The following is a 14,787-nucleotide window of genomic DNA, read 5'->3' as shown; positions in this document are numbered from 1 at the left end:
GTTCGAGGACAGGTCCGGGGTCGAGGGCGAAGCAGAGGAGGTCGTTCAAGAGTGCGGGCAACCAGGGTCCGAGGAAGTAGTTTTTGGCTTGTTTGCCTTCGCTGACTGCATATGCAGGTGCTTTGAATTTTGAATGCTCTTTCTCTGCCATAATTCTTCGTAGGTTCCGCGCGTCTTGCACTCCTCAAATCAAACGGGTGCGCGCTCATATGGGCAGATCTTGTAGCAACAGGGGTGGTAGCCATAGTTGCGAGAGTGAGTGACAGTCGCCCAAACCAATCAATTGTTTCGTCCCGAATGGAAATAATGAGCTGTGTTTATTGCAGATTAAAAGGTTTACAGTCACTCGATTTTTATACTCTCTTTTCAGAGCACTTACATTTTAATTATGTATTGGTATATAAAGACAGTTTAAACAAATTTGAAAAAAAGTTTTTTACAAAAATCCTACCTTACCCTACCTTTAAGCGCAGAGCAAAGGAAAGCACGCTGCTTTAAAGGCACACTATGCAGTTTCCGTTTTTCTCAAACAGCGCCCCCTAGAGTCACTGTGGAGTACTTGTATTTAACGTTACTGTGGAAAATACCACTCACGCAGAGTCGTCTCTGCTCGTTTTCTTCATCGACTCTGCCATGATTCACGTTTGAAACACGTGCTAGTGTCTTCCATAGAGGCTGCTTCAAATGTTGTTGATGTATGTGACGTCGTGCCGTAACGCAAGTCGTGATTCTCGCGAGATTTGTCGGGGCACCACCTCTCAAACTTGCATTGCTGTTGTTGTTTTTTTGTCTATTTAAATTCTATTTACAAACTCACCACACACAGTAATAGACAATAACTGTAATTTGTTGAAAGCAATTTTTTTTCTGAAAAAGATGACGATAGCACATTGTTTTAGAATTTTACAGTCAAAAAATAATAAATGTGAAAAACAACTATTTCAACTTCAGGTTCTAAAGGGTTAAGCATTACAACATTTGTGTAATTGCCCATGCATATAACATGAAACAGACGGAATTGTATTATCGGTGCATCCCTATGGAAAACATCACACACTTCACTTTTAAACAGTGTATTGTGGAAGTTCAGAGGAACAACAGTAACACTTTTCCCTGGGTTCTACAATCATTCTTTTTATGAACACCTGCACTAAACTTGTTTCTAGTTAAAGATCTCGTTTCCACAATTCTACCCCACCTTAAAAAAACACTGCTCAACAATAGACAGGTTGAAGTGTTGACGGTACCATCTGCAGTATTGTTCTTCTGATCGCCTCTGGCTTCTTCCACACACACACACACACACACACACACACACTGAACCGTCACAGCCCAGATGAGCCCTGCGTGTCCTCGAGACTCACAAATACAGTAGGTCAATCTCAACCGCCACCAAGATCCACACACTTTTCCATTCTCTAGCTCTCCAAGCAACTCTATTTAATGACATGAAACTCTATTTGACATGAATGATTCCTCAGAGTCCGTGTCCTGCGTCATGACAACCATGAAACCAACAGAGTCGGGTCTGCGTCTGTGACGGGTCATTACAACTAACCTGTACATTTTCCTGTCCCATCATGCATGGATAATGCATATCCATTTAGATGGATAAAATACTAAAACACATCATTTTTTAAAAGAAGATTTTAACTTAATATGGTTTATAATTTTAAATAATATTAGTTACTTTGGTTTGAGTGGATGATAGTCATGTCTACACTGACTTCAACAATGAAAAACTGGCAATTTTCACTTTTTACTGTCTTTAATCAAAATGTTTCAAACAATATAGCCTATGTTTTCATTGGAATCGAGTTTTAATCCATAGTTAATTGTATCCCCTCGGTATCCCTTGACCAAAATCATCTTAACTAATAAAAGATTTGATGAATTCTTGAAAAGTTGAAGAGCTGAAAAAGTACTACAGGACAGGAACGACCCGACCGTGTCTTTATGACAAGAAAATGACAGACATCCTTTTCTGAAATGGAGAATTTAATAGGTGAAATTGCTATAATGGACAGAATAATGGACACTTTAATAGGAACCATTAAATGCCCATTGACGAAAAGAACCAGAACAAGATAACAGGTGATTGCAGACGGAGAGAAGAATTCCTCACCTTGAAACGGGAAATGAGCAAGAAAAAGACAATGAGCAGCTGGAGCGGGCCGTATCTCAGCTCTATAGACTGCCATGCATTCACAATGACATGAAAGGAAGAGAGCAACAATGACGTTTTTAATCCGAGTTTACTTTAGTCCATAAAACAGCTCTGGGAAACCAGGAAGAGAAGTCTGGAAAACTGGAAACTGGAAATATTGCATCTAAATTATTCATATTCACTCTCAACAAGTGAGTTAAACAAGCGATGCAATCATTCTTCACTTAGAAAAGGCGATATTCTGCACTTTTGTAGCATTTTATTGCTCCACTTTTAAGAATGCAATTAATAATTCAAATACCAGACCAATGCAATTATAATTGTACAATAGGATCCACATGCTTTAAATTATATTAAATTTAATTTAATTTAAAAATTCATTTAAAAAAAAAAAATAATAATTTAATTTAATTTAATTTAGGCCTTATTTAATTCAATTTAATTCATGCATAAAATTAAATTAAATTAAGAGTCATCTTTTTACTCTTGAATCAGTACTTGAATCAGTGTCCTGGATCTGCAACACTTGAACTTAATCCAACCTTCTGTGGAAAGTCATAAAGTTTCCCTTCCCAAATGACAGGAATGATCACAGGTCTAAACAGAGCACAGACAACCCAGAAACAGGCGGTTTTCAACACCCCGAGTCCAATGACTCACTCGCCTCTTCAGGGCAGAAAATGAAGTAATGCTGACACCGATAAGTTTAGATTTGACTCATGCAGAGTAACTCTGTCTCACACTAATATCCCCTCTTCTTATATACACGAGAAGAGAGTAGGGTAGGGGATCGAAAATCGATTCCAATTCTGAAATCAGATACTTAAAGGGATATTTCACCGCTGGAAAGATGAATGTGTATCTAAATTGGGTCATTTATGTAGTAGAAATGTGAAACTATTTTAGAAGTTGGTGCCTTCTAGACTGAGAAAAGCCAGAAAATGTATTTTTGGCTCATGTGGATGAAAGACAACAACTCCCAGAATGCACTTGCTTCGCTCCCCTACGAGGACACTCCCAAGCCACGCCTACCGGTTACAGAGGGCAGTATCGGAAGAAATGATACAGCTAGGCTGTACAATTGAGTATCTGTCGATACCGATGCCGATACAATACCATATATTTTTTTCTTAATTAAGCTAATAACACATTTGTCAGGAGGATGCACTGTGTGCTTAACCTAGCCATCTAAAAAGCATCATGCTCAAACAGTGCAATAAATGTTCCACTTTCCTAAAGGAAGAAATAAGTAGCCCACAACAGAACTCGGTCGTGCAATACTGCTGCTTAATTTTTATTAAAACAATTTTTAAACAGAACTTGTAGCAGCATTTTTAATTATTCAGCGCCATTCAATTAATGAAATTTAAAGTGCAACTGTGCAAATCAAACAAAAATTATAATTCCAGTGCCAAAAACTGGATGTAACACAAAACTCTTAGTCATAGGGCTGTACCCGACTATTCGAATATTCGTTCGGTGGGTTGGTATTCGATTTGAGAATTTGACATTCGAATATTCGTGGGGTTTTTTTGTGTTTTTTTTGCACATGGCATCCCCCTCGAAATGGTTCTCATTCGCGCTTGAATATGTTCAACACTATAAAATCTGACGAAATATAGACACACTAGACGAGACACGTTCAGAATGAATAAACTTTTAATAAACTACAGAACAGCGCGAGTGGGAAGCGGCGCGCCTCACGCGGGCGGGGCTTATATACTCCGAGAACTCTTTTTTACAACTATCTTATAATATAAAGCCTAGCCATTTTTAATATGGACAGTTGAAGGAACCCAACCTCGTTATTTGATGCTTCTTGGCCAGTTGGCCTACTAAAGTGTTCCTGCAACGGGAGTATTCTCTAGCTAGAGCGCAGAACAGCGGAGTTTGTAAGGACAGAAGTGCATGCCTGCGAGCTTGTATTTTGGGTTAAGCTGCGTTGCTTTGACATTGTGGAAAATAGAATAATAGAAACAAAATGTATTAAGCTTTTTACCCCTTATTATCAATCTAAATTAATCTCGTTTTTAATTTAACTTAATTTCGTTTTTCTTTATTTAAATTCGTTTTTTTTCTTTAATTAAATTTCGTTTTTTCTTTATTTAAATTTAGTTTCTTCTTTATTTAAATTTCGTTTTTCTTTATTTAAATTTCGTTTTTCTTTATTTAAATTTTGTTTTTTTCTTTAATTAAATTTCGTTTTTCTTTAATTAAATTTCGTTTCTTTATTTAAATTTCGTTTTTCTTTATTTAAATTTCGTTTTTCTTTATTTAAATTTCGTTTTTTTCTTTATTTAAATTTCGTTTTTATTTATTTAAATCTACCCTTTACTGTGTCAGTAATTTGTTAGTCAGAAAAATATTAGACTATCTTATTAAAAGTATTGCTTAAGTTAACAGACCTGTGTATGTGTGTTACGTGCGAGTGTACTTTGTGTTGTTCATGGGGAAGATACGTTTTATATCACTAGTGCAGTAATCCGTTCTCGGAGCATAAGCCGTGCCCGCGTGAGGCGCGCCGCTTCCTGCTCGCGCTGTTCTGTAGTTTATTAATTATGAACGTATCGCGTCTTATTTGAAATAACTCCACACAGCTGACATGATAACTTAATTGCTGAGAGGGCTTACCTCACTCACCTCTATAGCTACCGTTCACGTGATGCCAGTGTTGCCAAGTCCGCGGTCTCTCCCACCCCGAAACGCGATTGGCTATTTTTAAGAAGCAATTGGACGGGATTTGTATGTGAAAATCTGGCAACCCTGCGTGACGCGTGTTGCTCATCTCTCTTTACGGCATCTCTTTCAGGTGTTGTTAAGCATTTGTATGACAATTTAGGACTAAGGGACGTGATCGTATATCGGATCGGGTTATACTCCCGCGATTCATGCAATATCCGATCCAGTAATTTTGGCCAGTATCGGACTAATACCGATACCGAATATCGGATCCGCGCACCCCTACTTGGTATAAAATTAAAATTTCGATTCTGCTTATCGATAACCGTGCACATTTTAATGTGGTTTTAACCCATTCAAGTGCAAGAAGAGGTGAAGGAGAACTTAATTCGACACGCCACCTCTCATATAGAGTGCGAATACTGAACTGAGCTCTCTTTCACGTCTTCTTGCGCTTGAATGGTTTAAAACCACATTAAAATGTGCACGGTTATCGATAAGAAAGATTACGACACCCAACCCTATAAGAGATAGACTCTATCAGTCAACTGCAAACAACATGTTTATGAGGCTCTGCTTTCGTTCCAGAGGACGAGCAGGGTGTATTTTAGGATTAACGCACCTGTGGGCACACTATTTTTGGTTATCTTATGAAGACAATAAACAGAATTGAAAGTAAAACTTTTGGAGCGTATCTCTCATAAAAAGAGATCTGAAACCTGACTTTTTAAAACTGAGAATACTTTCTCTCCCTGTATTTCTTATTATTTACTCTTAATCTGAAGATAGAAAAAGTCAATATGTAAAATTTCTTGATGAAAACTTACAGCAATATTCTTTCAAATGTATTCATTTCTGTGAATCTGTTCAAACTGTCAATTATAATGAACCAATATAATTCTCTGATTCAACACTCAAAAAAATATTTAAAAAATGTTTTCTAATGTCTTAGAGAGAAATATATAGGTAAGTATTAATGCATTTGCATATGTAAATAAATGATTAAATATTATTTCAGAGCAAATCCTACAATATTCTATCGACATTTTATATTTAAAAAAGCTTTCATTGAAGCCAGTGATATATCTGGAATAACTTTCAATCAAGACTTCCACATTTTGTCATTTAATAAATTAAATCTGTGTAATACTGTGGAAAAATATACAGTATATGCATTAAAATTCCTACTAAACTTTACTAAATATCAGTGATCGCTAATGCTCTGCAGTGATATTGTTTATGATTTATAAGGAACTCCGTCACATTTATCACCTGAACTATTGATACCAGAGGAAGAAGAAAGTGTGAGAAAAATCAGACACTCTTCTCTAAACAAAGTTGAGACTTGTTTCACTGCAGTTCACAGTTGCACCTGAGGCTGTGGAAACTAAATCAACCTGACAAGACAGCATTCATTCACTCCAATACACACACACTATAGAAAGACAAAACACTCCGTCCTTCCTTCACTCAAAGAGCTCTGGAACTCAATGTATACGGTCTCCACCTACATTAATGCATCACCTTCATTATCATGAGAAGAAGATAGGAAAAGATTATGTAATAAGAGAATCAATCGTCATTACTTAAGGCCTTCAAAGGGATCAGCTGCAGAGATGTTGGTTACTGTTATCTTATTAACTGTTAAATATTAACTTACCCAGTAGAAAGTCTCCTGGCAATCTCTAACTTTAGCACAGCAGATACAGCCCCTTATTTCAAAGCAAAGCTGGGTCATATATAGCTTAAAAAAAACATCTCAACATTTTCAGGATATTGTCAATATATTTGAATACAGTAGTCAACATTTGAAGTGGATCAAAAAAAGTTCATCAAAATTGTCCGAGACAAGAATGGGTATTGTTCAAAATTCATGTATAAGTTTGATCCACTTCAAATGTTGACTACTGTATATCACCAGGAACTTTTATTTTGATTAACTTTATACTGGCAGCAAACTTATTGTAATAGCTTATATGTCATATGTACACCCTGGACCACAAAACCAGTCACATGGGTACACTGTAAAAAAATTTGCTGTAGTTTTGCAGCTGTTTGCCAGTAAATTACTGTAGATTTAAATTTATGTTATTTACCGGCAACAGTTTCTTCAAAGTTAAATGAACATTAAACATTAACAAGTCTTTGTCTTTAAAGAATAAAATTATAAAATAACAATCTAATGCAAAGCATTCTGGGAACCAGAAATCTTCATCAACCTTTTTCTGTTTTTTTCCTTCAGATTTTGGTTCCCAGAATGCTTTGCATGAGGATGTTATTTTAGTTTTATTCTGTAAAGATAAAGATTTGTTAATGTTTAATGTTCATTTAATTTTGAACAAATTGTTGCCAGTAAATAACATCAATTTAAATCTACAGTAAGTTACTGGCAAGTAGCTGCCAGTAATACTGTAATTTCTACAGATTTTTCTAACAGTGTACATTTTATGAAATTGAGATTAATATATCATCTGAAAGCTGAACAAATAAGCTTCCCATTGATGTATGGTTTGTTAGTATAGGACAATATTTGACCAAGATAAAACTATTTGAATGATTGTTCATGATTGTGCTTCATTAACTCACAAAAATAAGTGCTTTATATATTTATGGTAGGAAATTGACTAAATATCTTCATGGAACATGATCTTTACTTAATATCCTAATGATTTTTGGCATAAAAGAAAAATCAATCATTTTGACCCATACAATGTATTGTTGGCTATTGCCACAAAAATACCCGTGCGACTCGAGGCTGGTTTGTGATCCAGGGTCACATATAAATATTTTAAATAAGTCACCCAGCTCTACCTAAAATCCGCTCTCAGTGATGGAAAGTTAAGCTGAGTGTCATAAAATGTGAGAATTCCCCCACTTTCGTCATCGGAATTCCATGAGGCTGAAGTGAAAATGAGTGAATGTGAAAGTCTGACATGCACGACTCCTCCACTGATAAACACATCACAGGTGAACAGCTACGACAGCTGACAGATAAGAGTATGGGAACTTACTAGCAGGTCAAGAGCAGAGGATAAACTGTGCAAAAGGGTAGGCATTGAGACTCAAAAGAAGAGGAACTAATATGTGAATCTGAAGTGAAGAATGAGGGTTGCACATGAAACGTTGTAAATGTTTTACATCGAAACGCTTTCCTCGAAAAGCTCCCTAGCGCAAAAATCATGGACTTATAAGTATTTGTAGTGAGTAAATTATAATAGATCTAAGCACATGTATTATGACAGACATTAAACAGCTGTTCTCTTTTGTGAATAAAGAATAACATGACTGACAATCTAAATCAAGAAAAACTGGCTCTGTTTTATACAACATTCACAGTAAATCCACAAAGCAATTATAAAACGAAAAGAATTCAGACTCAAACTTTTGTCAATTATGTACAGGATAAAATAAAATAAATATTTTTTTAATTACTTTGACAAATTGAGTATTGATTTAGAGACTACACATGACCCAAAGAATACGAAAAACAGGCTTATGACTTTAGATGAAATTATTGAGAAGTTATTATAATATTTATGAAATTTTCTGACTAGTAGGTGTCACTATAACAATATATATAGATTGATAAGACAGATTTCCTTCCGAACTTCACCTCTGTCAAATATACAAGTAAACTGTTTCCGACAATTTACCAGTAAGGGAGGTTGTAACATTACCAGTAAATTACCGTTATATGCGATGTGTGAGAACGCGGAATGAAGATTATCTGTATTTTGCACGTACAAGGTCAGAACGCGCTGACGTAATAAGTAATTTGGGCCAATCAGAAGCCGTTGAAAGAGCAACGGGTCTGGGCCATTCATAAAATTATGACGCAGATAACACGTTTACACAGTTAATCAGAGTTTTTGTCCTAAAACGATTCAATTTTAGAAATGGTTTCTGTTTTTCTGCGGTGTCGCGCTGGAACAACAAACACAAAGTGTGGTGATGATAATCTCAGGTGCTGTTTATGTGCTTTATTTAATATTAAAAGCGTGTAATGTGACTTTGAATTTAATTTAGTGCTCCAGCTTTGTAGCTGTAAAAGCAACAATGGATAATTCACCTCAGATCTTGAATTAAACACATGGAAACAAGAACGTTCAAACTGTGAACAAACAAGTGTATTCTTTGACAAAGATTGTTTTAGTAACTCAGTAGCCTATGTGTTTTTAATAATGTTTAAATGGTGTAATATTTGTGAATTTGATTATGTAGCTACTTATCCATTTTCTTGCGAGTGCCGTCAAGATTACTCTCTGGTGCCGTGAGACTCCGCCCACACGCTGTTCTGATTGGCTGACTCCACCCACACGCTGTTCTGATTGGCTAAGGGTTTTGATTGATTTTGACGCATCTCGCAGTCGACTCACTTATCGCATCGTGTCTGGTTAGGACACAGTGTAAAAAAAGCCAGAATGCTGTTGCTTGTGTGAACAGCACATTTTTTAATTTACCAGTAAAGTCATTCTAGCAATTTACCGGGATTGCTGTGTGAAAGGGGCTAATGTCAATCAATATATTTCAAGAATTAAGTTTCTGCGCCAAAAGATGATGGTGGTGCAAGAGGGTTTGGCTGGTCAGAGGACTATTCAGACCACCAACAATCAGTGTGACAAATCTTATAACTTTCTTCCAAATGCTTCCACAGGATGCCATACAGAGGAACAGCAGAGGAATCAGATTGAAAAAAATGTCCGCCTATAAAAACAATAGGGGTTAGACACTACGTTCGGCACGTAGAAATGATAAAACGGTAAACTACAGTGGCAATAATGGGGAGGAACTCAACACAGTGGCAACAAGTAAAAAAAAAAAAAAAAAAAAAAAAGTGTTTTCTCTGAGCCGTCATGGCAGTGCTCTACATTTCACAGCCTGGTACAGTTTATTCTGCACATTCCCACATAGCGAGCTCACCGCATGTCCAAAAACGACAGCTCAACCAAAACACACGCAGTGCTGTGGTCCAGTATAAGTCACTGAACTGGTGCAAAGGAGTCTGTAATTCTAGAGTAACAGACCTCTGACTAGACTTTTGGAAAGTCTGGTTACACACTGCAAAATGTAGATCTGGGTCAAGGACTGCCCGCTTAGACCGGATTAGACTGTCTGACTGACATGTAAAATGACCATCAGTGGTCATTTTGTTTCCAGAGGCTGTATCCAGTGGGTTGATCTGAAATAAATTACCATAATATCTAGTGGGGTAATGATACATCTATGGTTCAATGCATTGATCAGATGATTAATGATATAATTAATCTGCCCGCTTAGACCGGATTAGACTGTCTGACTGACATGTAAAATGACCATCAGTGGTCATTTTGTTTCCAGAGGCTGTATCCAGTGGGTTGATCTGAAATAAATTACCATAATATCTAGTGGGGTAATGATACATCTATGGTTCAATGCATTGATCAGATGATTAATGATATAATGTATTGATGCAATGCATAAAAAAATCAATATACATTTTTATATATTATCTATAATACATACTAGATGACTTGTTTGAGTTTTAACAACTTTATTTTTGAAATGTCTTTTGTATGTGTATTGTTTATTTTTTTCCTAGTACCTCATTTTGTTGTGGATGTATTTGGAAACTAGATTTACACATTTTAGAGAGCACAGAAGTCTGAAAGATTTTCTTGACTGTTGATATTGCTCTAATTGCACAAGCACAATATGATGGATGATGAGGCAACTTTTTCATTATTTATTTTTCCATATTATTTAAAAACTAATGTGTTTTTTTGTGTGTGGATGTTGAAATTGAGATACAGACTAGAGTTTGCAATTTTTAGAGAGTTCAAATAAATGTTCATGTTAGCCTATATTTTCGTTGCATTTGTGAGTTAACAAAAATTTAACTGGAGGTGTAAAGTAGGTACATTATATTGATATCTATCGATCTCTCAGATCCCTGAATCTAATAGCAAATATTGCATCGCTGGCTAAAAGAATCAATGTCAGATCGTATTGTGATGAAACATCCGATTTACACCCCTAATATAGCTGCTAAAATGTGATCAGAATTTATAAACATCCTAAAATCATAAGTACTAAATATATTACAGACCAAAGAAAACAAAGCTAATGGATGTCCAGTTTACCTGCTTTCTAAGCATCTCAAACAAATCTGAAAATGCACACTTCTTCACCTTTAACCTCAATTATAACAACTAGTAAGATATTCCTTTGGTTCGCTTTAAAGTAGGCCTATTATATTCACATTCTTTACTGTGGTAAAGTAGAAAAACGTTGAAGGATAGCCTACCTTTTTACTTGCACGTCAAATTCTTCAAACACAGTTTGTGCTTGTTATTAGACTTGGTAAGGTGCGTAAAGTTTATTTGTAAAGCGTGTTTCACGCGCGCGGGTGATTTTAGTTTTGCTTTCTCTGGCAGCGCAGAATCAAACATAAAGATAAAATTAGAAGATAAAATTCACTCTTCAGACCTTTTACAACAAGTAGAAAACATGAAGATATACAAAAAGCTTTCTGCTCGTGTCTCACATCCCTGATCCCTCTCAAAGCGCAGAGCAGAAGGCTTGGGCTATAACGCGCGTCTTTGTGTGTGTTAAATATTTAACTTTATTATATTATTTAAAGCTACACTGTGTAATTTTTTAAGTTGATTCTTAGCAAAAAACACTGTTCTTTCAAAATGATATGTACTCATTAATGTGTAATTACTTCTACCAACTAATCAAGTATTCTCGTAAGCGTAGAATCTGCCATTTAGAATACATACGAGTGAGTCGCCCGAATGGCGGCAGCCATGTTGCGCCTCCATCTTGAAAATACATTAGTCAAAGAGGGACATACCTGGAAATTCAAGCTTCGCCTTTCACGTTTTGACACTCAGTGGCACCGTGACGAACGCGAGGGGGAGATTACTCGCGACTGCCGGCAGATTTGAAATAATACGGCCAACGTAGGAGTTAAAACGCCCTCGGAATGGGAGGGGCTAGAAAGTAATATTCAGTTGGTAGTCATAAACAATTTCACCGCTAGATGAAAATCCTACACAGTGTAGCTTTAAGTTAATATTATTTACTGATCCATTTAAATAAACTGCCACAGTCACAGCCCTGTTAGAATCCTTTAGAACCACACTCGAGATAAACATAATCTGCGCTCGGAAATACAGATCATTTAAAGCGTTTCGACCTCCCACAAAGCACTAGAATTAGTTTATTATTTCCAGCCTGACAGCATCTGAGTGCCCTGCTGAAACAGACACACAACACAGCTTTTGTTTTGGACGTAACACAACCCTCTCCCTGGCCACTAGCACAATGTTATTAAATGAGTGTTTCCCTGCAGGCCACCAGAGTCACCCCAGGACCATAAAAACGTCCCATCATGATCTACAGCCTGACAACCAGTCCCTGATGGTGCGGATGGAGCCGGTGAGGGCAATTAAGAAATGTCGCTTTCATTCCAGTTGGCACCGCAGAACCATTAGCGCTGTGTGAGAGAGAAAAAAACTAATTTTCCGACATTTGTTTTAAGCTTCAAAGTGCATTTGTGCCTCGCAGCTTTATTAAACAAAGCCAAACAGAGATAGAAGGATGACTTTTGAATCTAAATCTCTACAGGTGTGTCGTATTGTGAGTCACACAAACTTTCCGAATCATTCCAGTAGCGCCGAGCACATGGCGATACTTCAGCAAAGCAGATGTGTAGCATATAATGGACATATTGTGAAGACATGGGCTCAAGACATCCATTCACGCCCGTTTGTATCAACTACTGCATGTGTTTACGTGTGGTACCAGCACCTGTTATTGGCCAGCTGGCTATGAACCATGAAACGGGGTTCCCACACTTTCTGACCAATGACTTTTACAGTCGTTTGTGATTAACAGAGAATAATCACTGTATAGAGATTGCATTAAAAAAATAGACAAGAGATGAGCATAACTATGTATAATGTAGAGTCCATTCTAGAAATATTATTCACATTACTTTTTGAGATTTTTTAATTTTTAAAATCACAATTTCAAAATGCCCTGGTTTTTCATGACCGTGGGAACTCTGTATAGTAAATCCATGGAAAGCTTTCCTAAGGCTAGGAAAAGGAGTGCCCTCTTTCAACATCACACATAATGACTCAGCATTAAAACTCATTACAAACCCTTTTGATTTTAGGCCAAAATGTGACCTGGACATGAGATTCACCTGCAAGTTAAGTATCGTGATCATAATTTCTGCCTCTCTATGATCCTAGTTTAAGAGTTGTGGGCTTTTTTGACCTAACAGACCTAAAAATAAAATAAAAATAGGTATTATATTAATTGTACATAAAGTAATTTCTTTTTCCTTTTGATTTTAGGCCAAAATGTGACCTGGATATGAGATTCACCTGCAAGTTATGTATCTTTGAGTACCCTAAAAAGTGCTCTAAATAAAGTATTAGGGATGCACAATATATCGGCAGATTTATGTTCAATTTTAATGCTATCGTTATCAGCCCAATAAAAAAAAATTGGCAGATATATTAAAGCTGATAAATAATGGATTGTTTCCTTAAGATGAGACACTTCAGATGCACATTGTTCAACATTATGGTTTTGAATTTCTTGAAATATGATTGAATCACTTCAAAAAGGAAAATATGGTTAAGTCATATTCTGTCATATAGGCTACATACAATTATAATGATAACATTATAATTGTGTGCTTAGGACATGGCTTTTAATAGTGGGTATTTTGTTTTTGCTGTCAAAATTCTGATTTATCAGCCAATATATCGGTTATTGGCTTTCATATCGGTGCATCCCTACAAAATGATTATTATTATTAAGGAAGTACACTACTAGTTAAAACCTACTTATTAATTATTAGGAAAACTGTCCACAATTTAGAATAATAAAGTCATCAAAACTGTGTTAGAAGCTTTTTCTATCTGGTCTATTTATATTCACAACTGATTTGTATGGTAAACAAATGTAAAACATTTATACTTTAAACAGAACCATTTAGATGAAAAGTTTTGTTTAAAACAACAACGATTAACTACATTGAAGTGTCAATCATCTGTCAACCGTTGGACTGGTAACGTTATGTGAATGGAAGGGAGTCTGAGAACGGTATCTATAATCAAAACACACAAAAAACTACCGGTATGTGGAAAAGCACATTATGAACCCATGGAGAGATTCAATTCATAATAAATGTACTAATGCTTCCCACCACACTCCAAATTTCCGAAAGTGAATTTCTGCGACGCACAAATTCGTGAATTCCCACTATAAGAGCAGATAATCCCAGCAGGAGACGCCAATAATCCAACTAAATGTGTAAAAGAGATTTCAGACAACATTTAAACAGTTCATAAACCACACACACACCGGTTTCTCACAACAGAGAATAGGACAAGCCCCGGCATATTCCCGTTTAATCTGAGTTAGAGAAGCGCGAGCGAAACAAATTAACAGTTAACGTTAGATATCAAACTCCAACTTAACTCACGAGCCTTTGAAAATGACGTGGGGACACTTTAAACACTTCATTAATACCCACCGGCCAGAACTGAAGATGTAAATGCTACATTACCTGATTTATGTCATGAATTATCCGTCAGGGAAAAGTTTTGAGCCGCTTCTTCTCTCTCACACTCACAGACAGTTGGAAGCGCGCGCACGGCTCCTCCCTCACTGAGCGCGCGCACTGAGGTCATCACGACGTCAAAAGTAACAAGTAAAAGTATGTTTACTATCAAGGGGGCTTTTCTCGACAGTGAGGTGTCTTAAGTGTTGAGGTAAGGCTAGAACCGATGACAAAAGTTATGTAATTTATAATGTGCATTTATAATTTTAAAGTAATTTTTAAAAACTAATTACAAATGATTACACTTTATAATGACCTTTGATAACAAAAAACTACTGAACATTTCCACAATTATTGCTCAGTAAAAAAAAAAAAT

General features: G+C 36.3%; 1 protein-coding gene across 1 annotated transcript in view; it reads right to left on the bottom strand.

Moving 5' to 3' along the window:
• The window catches only part of tanc1b (tetratricopeptide repeat, ankyrin repeat and coiled-coil containing 1b), a 188,425-nt gene extending 173,875 nt beyond the window's left edge, over nucleotides 1-14,550 (bottom strand). The window contains exon 1 of the mRNA XM_081367934.1: nucleotides 14,418-14,550. The gene's annotated coding sequence lies outside the window, so the exon portion shown is untranslated. The remainder of the gene's footprint in view (nucleotides 1-14,417) is intronic.
• Between the last annotated feature and the right edge of the window lie 237 nt (nucleotides 14,551-14,787).

The sequence above is a fragment of the Scardinius erythrophthalmus genome (genome assembly GCF_964197995.2).
Source record: "Scardinius erythrophthalmus genome assembly, chromosome: 6".
Classification (NCBI taxonomy): Eukaryota; Metazoa; Chordata; class Actinopteri; order Cypriniformes; family Leuciscidae; genus Scardinius; species Scardinius erythrophthalmus.
The sequence above is the reverse complement of the archived record's forward strand: the minus strand, read 5'-3'. Positions and strand labels throughout refer to the sequence as shown.